This window comes from Phocoena phocoena, chromosome 1 (genome assembly GCF_963924675.1).
Source record: "Phocoena phocoena chromosome 1, mPhoPho1.1, whole genome shotgun sequence".
Taxonomy (NCBI): domain Eukaryota; kingdom Metazoa; phylum Chordata; class Mammalia; order Artiodactyla; family Phocoenidae; genus Phocoena; species Phocoena phocoena.
Genome location: NC_089219.1, coordinates 28,231,820 through 28,249,038, shown reverse-complemented (window position 1 = coordinate 28,249,038; position 17,219 = coordinate 28,231,820).

Here is a 17,219-nt window from a genome sequence, read left to right as displayed (position 1 = left end):
TCAAATATTTTCTCAGTCCCTTTCTTTTTCTCTTCTTCTGGGACCCCTATAATTCGAATGTTGGTGCATTTAATGTTGTCCCAGAGGTCTCTGAGACTGTCTTCAATTCTTTTCATTCTTTTTCCTTTTTTCTGCTCTGCAGTAGTTATCTCCACTATTTTATCTTCCAGGTCACTTATCCATTGTTCTGTCTCAGTTATTCTGCTATTGATTCCTTCTAGAGAATTTTTAATTTCATTTATTGTGTTGTTCATCATTGTTTGTTTGCTCTTTAGTTCTTCTAGGTCCTTGTTAAACGTTTCTTGTATTTTCTCAATTCTATTTCCAAGATTTTGGATCATCTTTACTATCATTACTCTGAATTCTTTTTCAGGTAGACTGCCTATTTCCTCTTCATTTGTTTGGTCTGGTGGGTTTTTACCTTGCTCCTTCATCTGCTGTGTGTATCTCTGTCTTCTTATTTTGCTTAACTTACTGTGTTTGGGGTCCCCCTTTCACAGGCTGCAGGTCTGTAGTTCCCATTGTTTTTGGTGTCTGCCCCCAGTGGCTAAGGTTGGTTCAGTGGGTTGTGTAGGCTTCCTGGTGGAGGGGACTAGTGCCTGTGTTGTGGTGGATGGCTGAATCTTGTCTTTCTGGTGGGCTGGGCCACGTCCGGCAGTGTGTTTTGGGGTGTCTGTGACCTTATTATGATTTTAGGCAGCCTCTCTGCTAATGGGTGGGGTTGTGTTCCTGTCTTGCTAGTTGTTTGGCATAGGGTTTCTAGCACTCTAGTTTGCTGGTCACTGAGTGGAGTTGGGTCTTAGCACTGAGATGGAGATCTCTGGGAGAGCTTTCGCCGTTTGATATTACATGGAGCCAGGAGGTCTCTGGTAGACCAATGTCCTGAACTCAGCTCTCCCACCTCATACGCACAGGCCTGACACCTGGCCGGAGCACCAAGACCCTGTGAGCCACATAGCTGCTGGTGTTGGAGGGTCTCCTGCAGAGGCGGGGGGTGGCTGTGGCCCACTGCGGGGACAAGGACACTGGCAGCAGAAGTTCTGGGAAGTACTCCTTGGCATGAGCCCTCCCGGAATCTGCCATTAGTCCCACCAAAGATTCTCTAGGCCCTAAATTTCTTAAATACTTGTAAAATCTATAGACTGAAAACTACAAAGGTTATTTAGTAATTTAATAATTTAGAAATTATTTACAGATTTAAAGAACTAAATAAATTCAGAATTATGTCATGCTCATGGATATATTTAAGATGTCAATTCTCCTCCAAATTAATCTACAGATTTAATGCAATTCCAATAAAACTCCCAATGGCTTTTCTGTATATTGATACACTTACATGTTGATTCTATGTATAAATGCAAAGGACTTGAATAGACAAAGCAATTTTTTTTAAGTACAGAGTTGGATGACTTATAGTAACTTGTTTTTAAGTCTGTAATTATTTCAAAGTTAAAGTTAAAATAAAAATGATTTCAGCTGTAAAAAGGAACGAAATGGGATCATTTGTAGACACATGGATGGACCTGGAGACTGTCATACAGAGTGAAGTAAGTCAGAAAGATAACGGTATTGTATATTAACGCATATATGTGGAATCTAGAGCAATGGTACAGATGAACCTGTTTGCAAGGCAGAAACAGAGACACAGACGGAGAGAACAAACGTATGGACACGAAGTGGGGAAAGGAGGGTGGAATGAATTGCAAGACTGGGATTGACATACATATACTAATATGTATAAAATAGATAAATAATGAGAACCTGCTGTATAGCATAGGGAACTCCACTTCACTGTACAGCAGAAACTAATACAACATTGTAAAACAAATATACCCCAATTTTTTAAAATTTAAAAATAAATAAATAAAAATGATTTCAAGATACAGTATATTTTTATCTGTAAATTATACTTCAGCAAATTTAGTTTTTTAAAATTTCATTTACAATAGCACAATAAGTTTTAAATATACAGGCATAACAAAATATGTATAAGACCTGTACTTGAAAACTACAAAACATTGCTTAAAGGAAAGAAGAGCTAAATAAATTGAAAGACACATCATATATATGAATTGGAAAACACTAGTATTTAGATAGACATTCTCCCCAAACTCATTTATAGATCCAACACAATACCAATCAGAAACCCAGGAAGATTTTTTATAGAAAATGACAAGGTGCTTCTAAGAAATTCCATGAAAATGCAAAAGATCTGGAACAGCAAAAACAACTTTGAAAAAAAATTACTTAAAATATCTCATTTAATATAAAACTAAAGTAATTAAGACAGTGAGGTACTGACTTAAGGAAAGGCATACAGATCCTTGGAACACACTGAGTCTCGAAATAAATTCAAATATACAGATCAACTGATTTTCAACAAAAATACCAAGATAAATCAATCAGAAAGAACAATCTTTTCAATAAATGTTGCTGATACAACTAGATATCCATATGCAAAAATTATTTATTTTGACTCTTAAATAACACTATACACAAAAACTAACTTGAAATGGATAATAAACCTAGTCATAAAAGCTAAGGCTAGGGACTTCCCTGGTGGTCCAGTGGTAAAGAATCCGCTTTCCAATGCAGGGGATGCGGATTTGATCCTTGGTGAGGGAACTAAGATCCCACACGCCACAGGGCAACTAAGCCCATGTGCCGCAACTACTTAGCTCCCGCACCTCAATGAGAGAGCCCACGTACTGCAAACTACAGAGCCCATGCACCCTGGAGCCTGAGCACAACTAGAGAGAGAAAACCTGCGCACCAAAACAAAGAGCCCCCGCTGCAACAAAAGATCTCGCACGCCTCAATGAAGACCCCGCATGCTGCAACTAAGACCTGACACAGCCAAAAAAGAAAGAAAGAAAGAAAGAAAATAAACTTAAAAATAACAAAAAAGAAATAAAATAAAAACTAAAAGGTAAGGTTAAAACTATTAAGTTTCTAGGAATAAACACATGAACATATTCTTGATCTTGCAATAGGTCTTCTAGTCAGAATACAATGAATACAGCCCACAAAAATATAATAATTAAAAAATGGAACTTCATCAAAATTAAAACTTGTGCTTTTCAAAGGACACCACTGAGATAATAAAAAGGTCAGCCACAGAATACAAAGATGGATGGATGAATGAATGGGTGGGTGGATGGATAGATATGGAAAGAGTTACACAGATACAGATGGATGGAGACAGAGATATCTACATCTATTTCTAATGATCTATAAAACAGAAGATTTGTATCCAGAATATGTAAAAAACCCTTACAACTTAATAATAGAAAAGAAAAACCTACAAATTTTTAAAAGGGGCAAAGATCTGAACAGACACTTTACAAAAGAACATTTTAAGAATGGCCAATATGGGCTTCCCTGGTGGCGCAGTCATTAAGAATCTGCCTGCTAATGGAGGGGACACAGGTTCAAGCCCCAGCCCGGGAAGATCCCACCAGCCGCGTAGCAACTAAGCCTGTGTACCACAACTACTGAGCCTGAGCTCTAGAGCCCACAAGCCACAACTACTGAAGCCTGCCTGCCTAGAGCCCATGTTCTGCAACAAGAGAAGTCACGACAATGAGAAGACCGCGCACTGCAACAAACAGTAGTCCCTGCTCACCGCAACTAGAGAAAGCCCGCACACAGCAACGAAGACCCGACACAGCCCAAAATAAATAAATTTATATTAAAAAAAAAGGAATGGCCAATACACACACTGAAAAGATATTCAAAATCATTAGTCAGCAGGGAAATGCAAATTAAAACCACAATGAGTTGCCACTATCGTTCCCATTTAAGAAAAAACCTATAATTCAAAAGACAAAGACCACTTAAATGAAATGAACAAATTACTTGAAGAACACAATTTACCAAATCTGACACAAGATTAAATATAAATAATCCTGTTATCTGTTTGAAAATTTGAATTCATAATTTACAAACTCACACCAAAAAATCTCCAAGCCAAGATGGTTTTATTGGTGAATCCTATAAAACATTTCATAAAGCTGTAACTCCAATCATACACAAAGTCTGTTAGAAAAATCCTTAATGAAATATTAGCAAATTGATCCCAGTAATTTTTAAATACTAATATTCTTCACCCATTCCTCAATGTAAAATGGGAATAATAATTTTTTAAAATGTAATAAAGCCTTAGCAAATGTGACAGTAACCTACAATAATTATCCCTAAATGATAAAATATGAGAAGTACTTAACTGGACTCAAAAATCAGTCAAAAGTGACAACTACCTTGAGTATCACTTACAATAAAATCCTACGAGGTTTGGCAAAAACATTAAATACATAATTTGAGTAGTCACTGGGATAAAGAAATAAAATATTTTTAGTTGATACAGTTTTATCACTGGAAAACTAGACTCAAATTTTAAAAGACTATTAGATTTAGTAAGGAAATTAAGTAAAATAATAGACTGTTCTTGTAATAAGAACGTAGAAATGAAAAAAAAACTCCATTTGCAGAGTTCAAATGATATGAGAAAAGCACAATACATATTACTTGTAAGTAACTATAAAATTTAAGTAAATGGCATAAACCAAAATCTGTATGATATAGTCTGCTCCTGAATAGAAAAATATAGTAAACTACTGATTCTCCCTAAAAAAAAAAATTTAAGTAAATGGCATAAACCAAAATCTGTATGATATAGTCTGCTCCTGAATAGAAAAATATAGTAAACTACTGATTCTCCCTAAAAAGTAACATATAAAGGTATGCATTTTCAATTAGAATTCCAACAGACTATTTTTGGATCTTCAATACAATCACATTAAAATTCAGTGGATGAACAGTCTAAAGAAAAGCTTTAAAATAACAGAAATTAAAACTAAGACATTGGCTTGACATAGCAGATAAATGTCTATACCTCAAAGCCAAAAAATATTTCTTATAATAATATATAATAATAAAATCAATGACCATAGTATATAATTTAATATTTACTGTAAACATTAACATGTAAATATATAAATATAGACTTTAACAGAAATATAGAAAAAGATTCCCTTATATATAGAACCTAAATATACCTCATAGTGCCAATTCAGTTCACTGATAAAAATATTAACTATTAAGAGGAAAAGATAAATTTTTAACATGTCAGCACAATCAGCTACTCATCTGAAGAAAGTGGACCCCAATCTTACCCTAAATCCAAAAATAAATATCAAACTAAGACTTAAATGCTAAAATATAATATAAAATCTTCCAAGATAATCCATTATAGATTATAAAATTTTATTGAAAAGCATTAATGATTTAAATAAATGAAAAGACACACGAAGTTCATAGATAGAACGACTCACTATCATAAACATGCCAATTCTCTCTCAGTTGATCTATAGACTCAAAGACAATCCCAGCAACATATTGCGCTTATTTGATTTTGTTTTGTTAGTGACTTGGCAAGATATTTCTAAAATGAACAGTAGGAAGAACAGGTGAAACATTCCTGAAGAAAAATTTTCAAGAATGTCAACCATCAGGTTATCAAGACTTATTATTAAGTAAATTAATTAAAAGAACATGGCACAGAAATAAACAAAACATCCATTGGAGAATGTGGAGAAAAAGCCCATAGGTATACACTACAGAGTAGCTTTTCAGGTAACTATGTAAAGGAAATAGTATTTCATAAATGGTGGTGAGACAAGTTGTTAGTATTATGGAAAGAAATAAAATTAGTTCCCTAAGCCAAACCATAAAACAGCTGATTCTATGATAAAGTAAAACCAATGAACATTTTAGGAAATAATATGTAAGATCTTTCTGACCTCAACCTAGAAAAGGTTTACCTAAATAAAATTTAAAAAAAAAAAAGAAAATCAAACCATAAAGGAAAAGACTGATACATTTATTATCATTCAAATAAATTAAAATTAATTTCTGCTTATGCAAAGTATTATAAAGATAAATCATGATTTAGGAAAATTTATTTTCAATATCTATAACTGACAAGTTTATTCTTCAGGATATTTAGAGAACAATAATGCAGTTAAGAAAAGACCTCTTTGTAGTTTTGATTTGCATTTCTCTAATGATTAATGCAAATCAAAACTACAATGAGATATCTCACACCAGTCAGAATGGCCATCATCAAAAAATTTAGAAACAATAAATGCTGGAGAGGGTGTGGAGAAAAGGGAACACTCTTGCACTGCTGGTGGGAATGTCAATTGGTACAGCCACTAAGGAGAATAGTATGGAGGTTCCTTAAAAAACTACAAATAGAATTACATATGACCCAGCAATCCCACTACTGGGCATATACCCTGAGAAAACCAAAATTCAAAAAGAGTCATGTACCAAAATGTTCATTGCAGCTCTATTTACAATAGCCAGGAGATGGAAACAACCTAAGTGTCCATCATCAGATGAATGGATAAAGAAGATGTGGCACATATATACAATGGAATATTACTCAGCCATAAAAAGAAACGAAATTGAGTTATCTGTAGTGAGGTGGATGGACCTAGAGTCCGTCATACAGAGTGAAGTAAGTCACAAAGAGAAAGACTAATACCGTATGCTAACACATATATATGGAATTTAAGAAAAAAAAATGTCATGAAGAACCTAGGGGTAAGACAGGAATAAAGACACAGACCTACTAGAGAATGGACTTGAGGATATGGGGAGGGGGAAGGGTAAGCTGTGACAAAGCGAGAGAGGCATGGACATATATACACTACCAAACGTAAGGTAGATAGCTAGTGGGAAGCAGCCGCGTAGCACAGGGAGATCAGCTCGGTGCTTTGTGACCGCCTGAAGGGGTGGGATAGGGAGGGTGGGAGGGAGGGAGATGCAAGAGGGAAGAGATATGGGAACATATGTATAACTGATTCACTTTGTTATAAAGCAGAAACTAACACACCATTGTAAAGCAATTATACTCCAATAAAGATGTAAAAAAAAAGAAAAGACCAACAACCCAATAGCAAGTGGTCAACAGATTTTGCAAGTGGGCAACAGATTTTGCAAAAGAGGAATCAGAAATGGCCAAAACACATGAAAAAATGTTCAACTAAATTACTAATCAGGAAAATGTAAATTTTAAAAAATGAATTCCATGTTATACCTGCTATAATTACAAAGTTTAAAAGTCTGATAATATCAAGTGTTGGCCAGATGCATAGTGATCAAAACTCTAAACAATGGTATAATTATAAATGGATGAAACTACTGAAAAAAATGAGTTTTGCATTTCTAGTAAGTTGAGAATATACACATCCAATGCCTGAGTAATCACTTTCCATATACACCCTAGAGCAGGGGTATGTAAATTGTGTCTGCATGCTAAATCCAGAAGCCACCTGTGTTGTATTTGTATAACCCATGAGCTAAGAATGGTTTTCACCTTTTTAAGTGGTTAAAAAAAAAAATTAAAAGATATTTCTTGACACCTGAAAATTACACTAAATTCAATATTCACTGCCAATAAAGTTCAATTGGAAACAAACACACTAATCCCTTCTTATACTGTCTATGACTGCTTTCATGCTAAAAAGTCAGAGCTGAATGCTGCAACAGAGAAAGCATACCTATAAAGCCTAAAATATTTACTATCTGGTCTTTTAGAGAAAAAGTTTGACAATTCCTGTCCTAAAGAAATATATTCTAAACTTGTTTTTGACAGACTCACCACAAGAAACAGATTTCACATTGAACTCCATACATGGTACTTTCTTGTATGAATCAGAAAACATGCAAGGATGTTCATAGAGGAAAGATTTGTAATGGAAAAACTAGAAACATCAAGAAGTATTGGATTGGCCAAAAGGTTTGTCATTTTCTGTAGGATGGCTCTAGTAGGATTTAACTATCTTTAAACTTCATTCAAAACAATTTTGTTAGGTTGTATTGTGACAGCTGTCTTATCAGCGAGTACTTAAAAAAAAAATCAAAATTGGTAAACTTTTGTGTAGCCATTTTAATATTGAATATGGAAGCAAGAAAGCAACATTTTCGGCATATTATGCTTTATTATTTCAAGAAAGGTAAAAATACAACTGAAACACACAAAAAAGGTTTGTGCAGTATATGGAGAAGGTGCTGTGACTGACTGAACATGTCAAAAGTGGTTTGCAAAGTTTCGTGCTGAAGATTTGTTGCTGGGCAATGCTCCACAGTCAAGTAGACCAGTTGAAGTTGACAGTGATCAAATCGAGACATTAAGTGAGAACAGTCAATGCTGTACCACATGGGAGATAGCCAACATACTCAAAATATACAAATCAAGTGTTGAAAATCATTTACACCAGCTTGGTTATGTTAATCGCTTTGATGTTTGGGCTCCAAGTATATTAAGCAAAAAAAACCTTCTTGACTGTATTTCCGCATGCGATTCTCTACTTAAAACGTAAGGAAAACATTCGTTTTTAAAACAAATTGTGACAGGTGATGAAAAATGGATACTGTACAATAATGTGGAATGGAAGAGACTGTGGGACAAGCGAAATGAACCGCCACCAACCACACCAAATGCCGGTCTTCATCCAAAGAAGGTGATGTTGTGTATATGGTGGGACTGGAAGGGAGTCCTCTATTATGAGCTCCTTCTGGAAAACCAAACCATTAATTCCAACAAGTACTGTTCCCAATTAGACCAACTGAAAGCAGCATTCGACTAAAAGCATCCAGAATTAGTCAAAAGAAAATGCATAATCTTCCATCAGGATACTACAAGACTGCATGTTTCTTTGATGACCAGGCAAAAACTGTTAAAGCTTGGCCGGGAAGTTCTGATTCATCTGCCGTATTCAGCAGACACTGCACCTTCAAATTTCCATTTATTTCAGTCTTTTAAAAATTCTCTTAATGGAAAAAATTTCAATCCCCTGGAAGACTGTTGAAAGGCACCTGAAACAGTTCTTTGCTCAAAAAGATAAAAAGTCTTGGGAAGATGGAATTATGCAGTTGCCTGAAAAATGGTAGAAGTGGAACAAAAGGGTGAATACGTTGCTCAATAAAGTTCTTGGTGAAAATGAAAAATGTGCCTTTTATTTTTACTTAAAAACCAAAGGAATGGGCTTCCCTGGTGGCGCAGTGGTTGAGAGTCCGCCTGCTAATGCAGGGGACACGGGTTCGTGCCCCGGTCCAGGAAGATCCCACATGCCGCAGATTGGCTGGGCCCGTGAGCCATGGCCATTGAGCCTGCGCATCTGGAGCCTGTGCTCCGCAATGGGAGAGGCCACAACAGTGAGAGGCCCGCATACTGGAAAAAAAAAAAACCAAGGAACTTTTTGGCCAACCCAATATATATACACTAAAATAGATTTTGAAATTTTGATATATTTTAAACATAAGGCCTAAAAGTATAAAACTCCTAAAAGAAAACATAGGGGAAAACCTTCATGACACTGGATTAGGCAATGATTTCTTGGATATGACACCAAAAACACAGGCAACAAAAGCAAAAATAAACAAATGGGACTACCTACATCAAATTTTTAAAACTTCTGGATGTCAAAAGAAACCACCAGGGCTTCCCTGGTGGCGCAGTGGTTGAGGGTCCGCCTGCCGATGCAGGGGACACGGGTTCGTGCCCTGGTGTGGGAGGATCCCACATGCCGCGGAGCGGCTGGGCCCGTGAGCCATGGCCACTGAGCCTGCGCGTCCGGAGCCTGTTGCTCCGCAGCGGGAGAGGCCACAACAGTGAGAGGCCCGCGTACCGCAAAAAAAAAAAAAAAAAAAAAAAAGAAACCACCAACAGAGTGGAAAGGTAACACATGGAATGGAAGCAAGTATTTGCAAATCATACATCTGACGGGGGTAATATCCAGAATATATAAAGAACTCTTACAAATCAACAATAAGAGAAAAAACAAATAACCCAACTCAAAACTGACAAAAGGACTTGGAAAAAGACATTTCTCCAAGAAGACAAATGGCCAACAAGCATATCAAAAGATGCTCAACATTACTAATCATTAGAGAAATGCTAATCAAAACTACAATGAGATATCACCTCACACCCATTAGGATGGTTACGATCAAAAACACAGAAAGTGACAAGTGTTGACAAAGATGTGGAGAAACTGGAATCCCTGTGTTAGTGCGAATGTAAAACGGTGCCACCGCTCCTGAAAACAGTATGGCAAGTCCTCAAAAAAAATGAAAACAGAATTACCATATGAACAAGCAATCCCATTTCTGGGTATATATCCAAGACAAATGAAAGCAGAATCATGAAGAGATATCTGCTCGCCATGTTCAGTGCAGCATCATTCACAAAAACCAAGAGCCAGAAGCAATCCAAATGCCCACCAACAGGTGAATGGATAAACAAAATGTGGTACTACCCATACAGCGGAATATTATTCAGCCTTAAAAAGGAAGGAGGGCTTCCCTGGTGGCGCAGTGGTTGAGAGTCCGCCTGCCGATGCAGGGGACACAGGTTCGTGCCCCGGTCCGGGAAGATCCCACATGCCGCAGAGCAGCTGGGCCCGTAAGCCATAGCCGCTGAGCCTGCGTGTCCGGAGCCTGTGCTCCGCAGCAGGAGAGGCTACAACAGTGAGAGGCCCGCATACCACAAAAAAGAAAAAAAAGGGAAGGACATCCCAATACATGTTACAACATGTATAAACCTTAAGAGGGGAGGGAAATTTTGTTCAATGGATACAGAAATTTCAGTTTTGCAAGATAAAATAGTTCTACAGATTTGTTGCATAAAGACGTGAATGTACTTAATATTATGGAACTATACACTTAAAAATGATTAAGATGGTAAATTTTTTCATTATGTGGGTTTTTTTACCACAATTTAAAATGAATAAATGAAAATTATGGGCTTCCCTGGTGGCACAGTGGTTGAGAATCTGCCTGCTAATGCAGGGGACATGGGTTCGAGCCCTGGTCTGGGAGGATCCCACATGCCGCAGAGCAACTAGGCCCGTGAGCCACAACTACTGAGCCTGTGCGTCTGGAGCCTGTGCTCCGCAACAAGAGAGGCTGCGATAGTGAGAGGCCCACGCACCGCAATGAAGAGTGGCCCCTGCTTGCCACAACTAGAGAAAGCCCTCATACAGAAACGAAGACCCAACACAGCAAAAATAAATTAATTAATTAATAAACTCCTACCCCCAACATCTTCTTTAAAAAAAAAAATTATAATGTTTATATAATGAATTACTATACATCAGTGATGAATGAATGAGAGCTAAATGATCAGTACAGACAAATCTCAAGAATATACAATAAGAGACTTCCCTGGTGGCGCAGTGGTTAAGAATCCGCCTGCCAATGCAGAGGACATGGGTTCGAGCCCTGGTCCGGGACGATCCCACATGGCTCAGAGCAGCTAAGCCCGTGCGCCACAACTACTGAGCCCGTGTGCCACAACTACTGAAGCCTAGATGCCTAAAGCCCATGCTGTGCAACAAGAGAAGCCACTGTAATGAGAAGCCCATGCACCATAACGAAGAGCAGCCCCCACTCGCCACAACTACAGAAAAACCACGCACAGCAATGAAGACCCAATGCAGCCAAAAATAAAATTATTTAATTTTAAGAGAAAGAATATACAATGATAAAACAAAGTGGTAACATATACAGTACGATTAAAAAATACAGAGTTCATAAATAAACAAAACTAAACAATATATTGATCAACAATGAAAATGTGGTTAAAAACTATAAGAAAAGCAAGGAAAAATGGCAATAAATACATACTTATCAATAATTACTATAAATGTCACTGGACTAAAAGCTCTGATCAAAAGCATAGAGTGACTGATTGGATAATAAAACAAGAACGTAAAATATGCTGCCTACAAGAGAGCCACTTTAGGGCAAAAGACATGAATGGATTGAAAGTGAGAGGATGGAAAAAGATATTTCACACAAATGGAAATGACAAGAAAGTGGGGACAGCAACACTCGTATCAGATAAAACAGACTTTAAAACAAAGGGTATAAAAAAAGGCAAAGAAGGACACTATATAATGATAAAAGGATCAATACAAAAAGAGGATATTACACTCATCAAGATAAATGCACCTAATATAGGAGCACCCAAACACATAAAATACGAACAGACATAAGAGGAGAAACTGACGGGAACACAATAATAGATTTTACAACCCCCCTCACATCAACGGACAGATTTTCCAGACAGAAAACTAATAAGGCAACACAGACTCTAAATGACACAATAGAACAGTTAGACTGAATTGGTATCTATAGGACACTATAGCCAAAACAACCAGAACACACATTCTTTTCAAGAGCGCGTGAAACACTCTCAAGGATAGACCACAGTCTGTGGCCCAAAACAAGCCTCAACAAATTTAAAAGGACAGAAATTATTTCAAGCATCTTCTCTGACCACAAAGGCATGAAACTAGAAATCAACCACAGAGAGAAAAACAAGAAAAAAAACGATTACAGGGCTTCCCTGGTGGCACAGTGGTTGAGAGTCTACCTGCCGATGCAGGGGACATGGGTTCGTGCCCCAGTCCGGGAAGATCCCACGTGCTGCGGAGCAGCTGGGCCCGTGTGCCACGGCCGCTGAGTCTACGCTCCACAACGGGAGAGGCCACAACGGTGAGAGTCCCGCGTACCGCAAAAAAACAAAACAAACAAAAAAAAACGATTACATGGAGACTAAACAACATGCTACTAAAACACTAATGGGTCAACAATGAAATCAAAGAGGAAATTAAAAAATACCTCGAGATAAATGACAGTGAAAACAAAACCATATAAAATGTATGGGATGCAACAAAAGCAGATCTAAGAGGGAAGTTCACAGAGATACAGGCCTTCCTCAAAAAAGAAGAAAAATCTCAAATAAGCAACCTAACCTACCACCTACAATAATTAGAAAAAGAAGAACAAACAAAACTTAATGTCAGAAAAAGGAAGGAAATAATAAAAATCAGAGAGGAAATAGAGATTTTTTTAAAAATCAATAAAACCAAGAGCTGATTTTCTGAAAGGATAAACAAAATTGACAAATCACTGGCCAGGATCACTAGGAAGAAAAGAGAGAAAAGCCAAAAAAACAAAATAAGAAATGAAAGAGGAGACATAACAACCAATACAGCAGAAACTCAAAAAATCCTAAGGAATTACTATGAACAGTTATATGCCAATAAAATATACAACCTAGAATAGACAAGTTCCTAGAAACATACAGCCTGCCAAAACTGAATCAAGAAGAAACAGATAATTTGAACAGACCAATCACTAGAAGTAAAACAGAATTTGTAATAAAAAACAAACAAACAAACAAAACCCTCCCTGCAAACAAAATCCAGGACCATAAGGCTTCACTGGGTAATTCTACCAAACATACATAGAAGAACTCATACCTATACTTCTACAACTCTTCCAAAGGATTGAAGAGGAGGGTCATGATTGAAGAGGAGGGTCAATGACTCCCGCATTCATTCTATGAAGCCACCTACACCCTAATACCAAAACCAGACAAAGAAAATACAAGAGAAAATTACAGGCCAATATCTTTCATGAAAACAGGTGCAAAAATCCTCAACAAAATATTAGCAAACAGAATCCAACAACACATAAGAAGGATTATACAACATGATCCACTTGGATTTATTCCAGGTTCACAGGGATAGTTCAACATATGCAAAGCAATCAATGTGATACATCACATCAACAAAAGACAAAAACCAACAGATGCAGAAAAAGCATTTGATAAAATTCAACATCCATTCATGATAAAAACTCTCACCAAAATGGGTACAGAGGGAACATATCTCAACATAATAAAAGCCATTTACGACAAACCCACAGTCAATACAGCACTCAGTGGTGAAAACCTGAAAGCCTTCCTGCTAAATTCTGGAACAACACAAGGATGCCCAATCTCACCGCTTCTGTTCAAACATAATATTGGAAGTCCTAGCCACAGAAATCAGACAAGAAAAAGAAAATGTATCGAAATTGGAAGGCAAGAGGTAAAATTGTCATTGTACACAGATGACACAATACTCTATATAGAAAACCCTAAAGACTCCACACAAAAACTATTAGAACTAATGAATGCATTCAGCAAGGTAAAAGGATACAAGCTTAATGTAAAGATATCTGTTGCATTTCTTTACGCTAACAATGAAATCTCAAAAAGAAAGTTTAAAAAAAAAATCCCATTTAAAATCACATCAGGTGACATGATACTATACAAAGAGAATCTTAAAAATGCTACCAAGACTACTAGAGCTAATCGATGAATTTCATAAAGTAGCAGGATACAAAATTAATGCACAGAAATCTCTTTTACCTATTATTCCTTTATTTCTACCAAATAACAATTATAATTCAAAACCTGTGATTCCAGTGAACTAGGGGGCAATTCAGAAATTAACACAACATTGTAAATCAACTATACTACAATAAAAAAATTTTTTAATCTCTCTATTCTATTTTTTTATATATTTATTTATTTATTTGGCTTCACCAGGTCTTAGTTGCAGCATGCGAAATCTTCGTGGCCACGTGCAGGATCTTTTTTAGTTGCGGCATGTGGGATCTTGAGCTGTGCATGTGAACTCTTAGTTTCGGCATGCGGGATCTAGTTCCCTGACCAAGGATGGAACCCGGACCCCTGCATTGGGAGCACAAAGTCTTAATCACTGGACCACCAGGGAAGTCCCTCTCTATTCTATCTGAACTTCTTTCAAACTTCACATAAACTGGCAATGGTTAAGGGAACATGAATTAGGGTAATGCACCGTATATCAGTCACTTCCACTATCACCATGTTATCTTGAATAATCCACAGCACAAATCCTCCAAATGATGAACTAGAAGTTGGACAGCCCTACTCTCTCTTTTGATTTGCATAAAATATTGAAGGCTTTTTTCTTTTAAATCCCTTTCACTGAAAACACTACATATTTGGAAAATCAATTCAGCTTTTTCATGTTTAAACCAAATTTCCCAAAGTCCTCACTGATGGAGTTACATTCTATCAGTTTATGCGTCCCAACAATTAGCAGACACTATAGTCTGCTGAAAGTTTCAGAAGGATTGTGCCCTAGAAGGGCTGAACTTGATCTATAAGACCAAATATGTGAAGCCACACGTCCTGGTGGTCTTGGGCAATGAACATATGGTAAGTCTGGTATTACACAAAACATTTTGATGCACTTGCCTGAGAAACAGTGAATTTCCTTTTTTCTGGACATCAACATCAAGACAAAATGGTAGGCCTCAAATGACCATCTTTGGAATCAAGCACTTCCTGAATACCATCTATGTAGCAGTCTGCCCTTATCTCTCCTGAATAGGTGTCTGTGTTCCTGAGTTCCCTTCACAGAGGGAGGCCAGTCTCCTCTTCCAAGCTAGTCACTTCCCTGCCTTCAACAGCCCCTTAATTATAAACTACCAGAAAGGGGGAGATAAAGGTAATCTTTACCACACCATTTGCACTTAACATTTGGTATAAAATCTCCTGCTTGTAAACCTCCAGCCTAAAAATGTTTGCAGGGATGAAGCAAAAACAGCACCAGGCACCAGAAACATAAACCCCAAATGTTGTGTGTACAGACCCATTGTATAGCAGCTTGGTTACTGCCTTAAGATTTCTGCTACCACTTTAAGATTGTTGTTACTGCAACATCTTTAACAAATAAAGCATCAGATTAAAACCATCATTAGAAAGCTATTTGATTAATTTCTATTACTAGTATACAGGCTTGAGCAAAGGCATATCCAGAAGCAGGAAATCAAAAATTATTTGCTAAAAGTGAGACATAATGGCTGAGGGATACCTTCTAACAGCCCCATGTTTTACTTTTTGATCCTGTTACCCCTGACCACAGATGACTGGTTCAAAGATAAACATCAGATGCAAGCTGGCCCAATCATAATCTTCTTCCTAGGAACTTAAAATCTAAAATGGATAAAAATAAAGACTAAAAGTCATTGGGGCATAACTGTTTTCTGGCAGTACTAGAGAGAGCAGGCCCACAATCACATTTTGCTGAGTTCCCTGGGGGAAATTTGTTCTTAACCTCCTCCCTAAATTCTGTGAAATCCCCCAATATACTTCTAAAGTGTTTTTCTGGATAAGTGAGCAAGAGTCTATTTTTCTTGCTTACATGCAACAGAAAGGATATTCAATAACTAAACCCAATGAGGATCAGGAGAGCTAGTTACTTCTCAACATGTAGTCTGAAAACTGTTATCACTCAAAAAATATAAACAAACTAATTCCAAAGAGAAAGAAGGTACTCACAGATCCTTCTGGTGAAAGTAAACAAAAAACAAAAGAAATGAACATTCTCCTTGACTCAGGAATTCTAGATGATAAAATTTATCCTTCATAAACAACTGCATGAACATCCTTTGATGATTCATCAATTCTATTGTTAGATTCACTAAACTTATTGAGGTAATCATTTCACGATGTAAGTCAAAACAGTATGTCAATTATATGTCAATAAAACTGGAAGAAAAAGTCTATCCTTAGAATTTATCCTACAAAAACACTTCAGCAAGTAGACAAAGATGTGTATAGAAATGCATACTTAATATTGTTTATAATAGTAAAAAGTTGAAAATAATATACACACATGTAAAAGAGGAATCTGATTAACTTATAGTACAGCCATACAATAAAATACTGAGTACCCACTAGAAAGGATGCAATAGGTCCATATCCACTGGCACAGAATATATCTAGGCAGTTGTATGAAAAAAGCAAGAACAACATTCATAGGATACATAAATCCCCACCCATCACATAGAGATATACATTTACATTCATAGAAAAAAGTCTGGAAAGATATATATTATATGTTTAAAACTGATTCTCCTTGGAGAATGGTAAAGGCTTTTATTTTCTGCTTTATTCATTTTTGTATTATAAAATAGAATGTATTACTTTTATAATCTAAGAAACAAAGTTTCTTTTAAGAAAACCATATAACAATGGAAAAAATATAAGAGAAAATTAAGAGACCCTGTAAACAAAGTAGAAACCTTTACTGAGTGATAAGTTCAATATGATACACACACACACAAAGCACGGCTATATTTCAACATTAATAACTATGAGAATAAAATATTTAAAGAAAAGAGTAAGATTCTTACAATTCAGATTAACTTTATTAAAATACTTAACAAAGTGTGATAAGATCTAAACTTAAATCAAATTGGACCATCACATTAATTAGCCCTAACTAATCACTGTTATAGATTAATGTTTTCTCTAGACACAT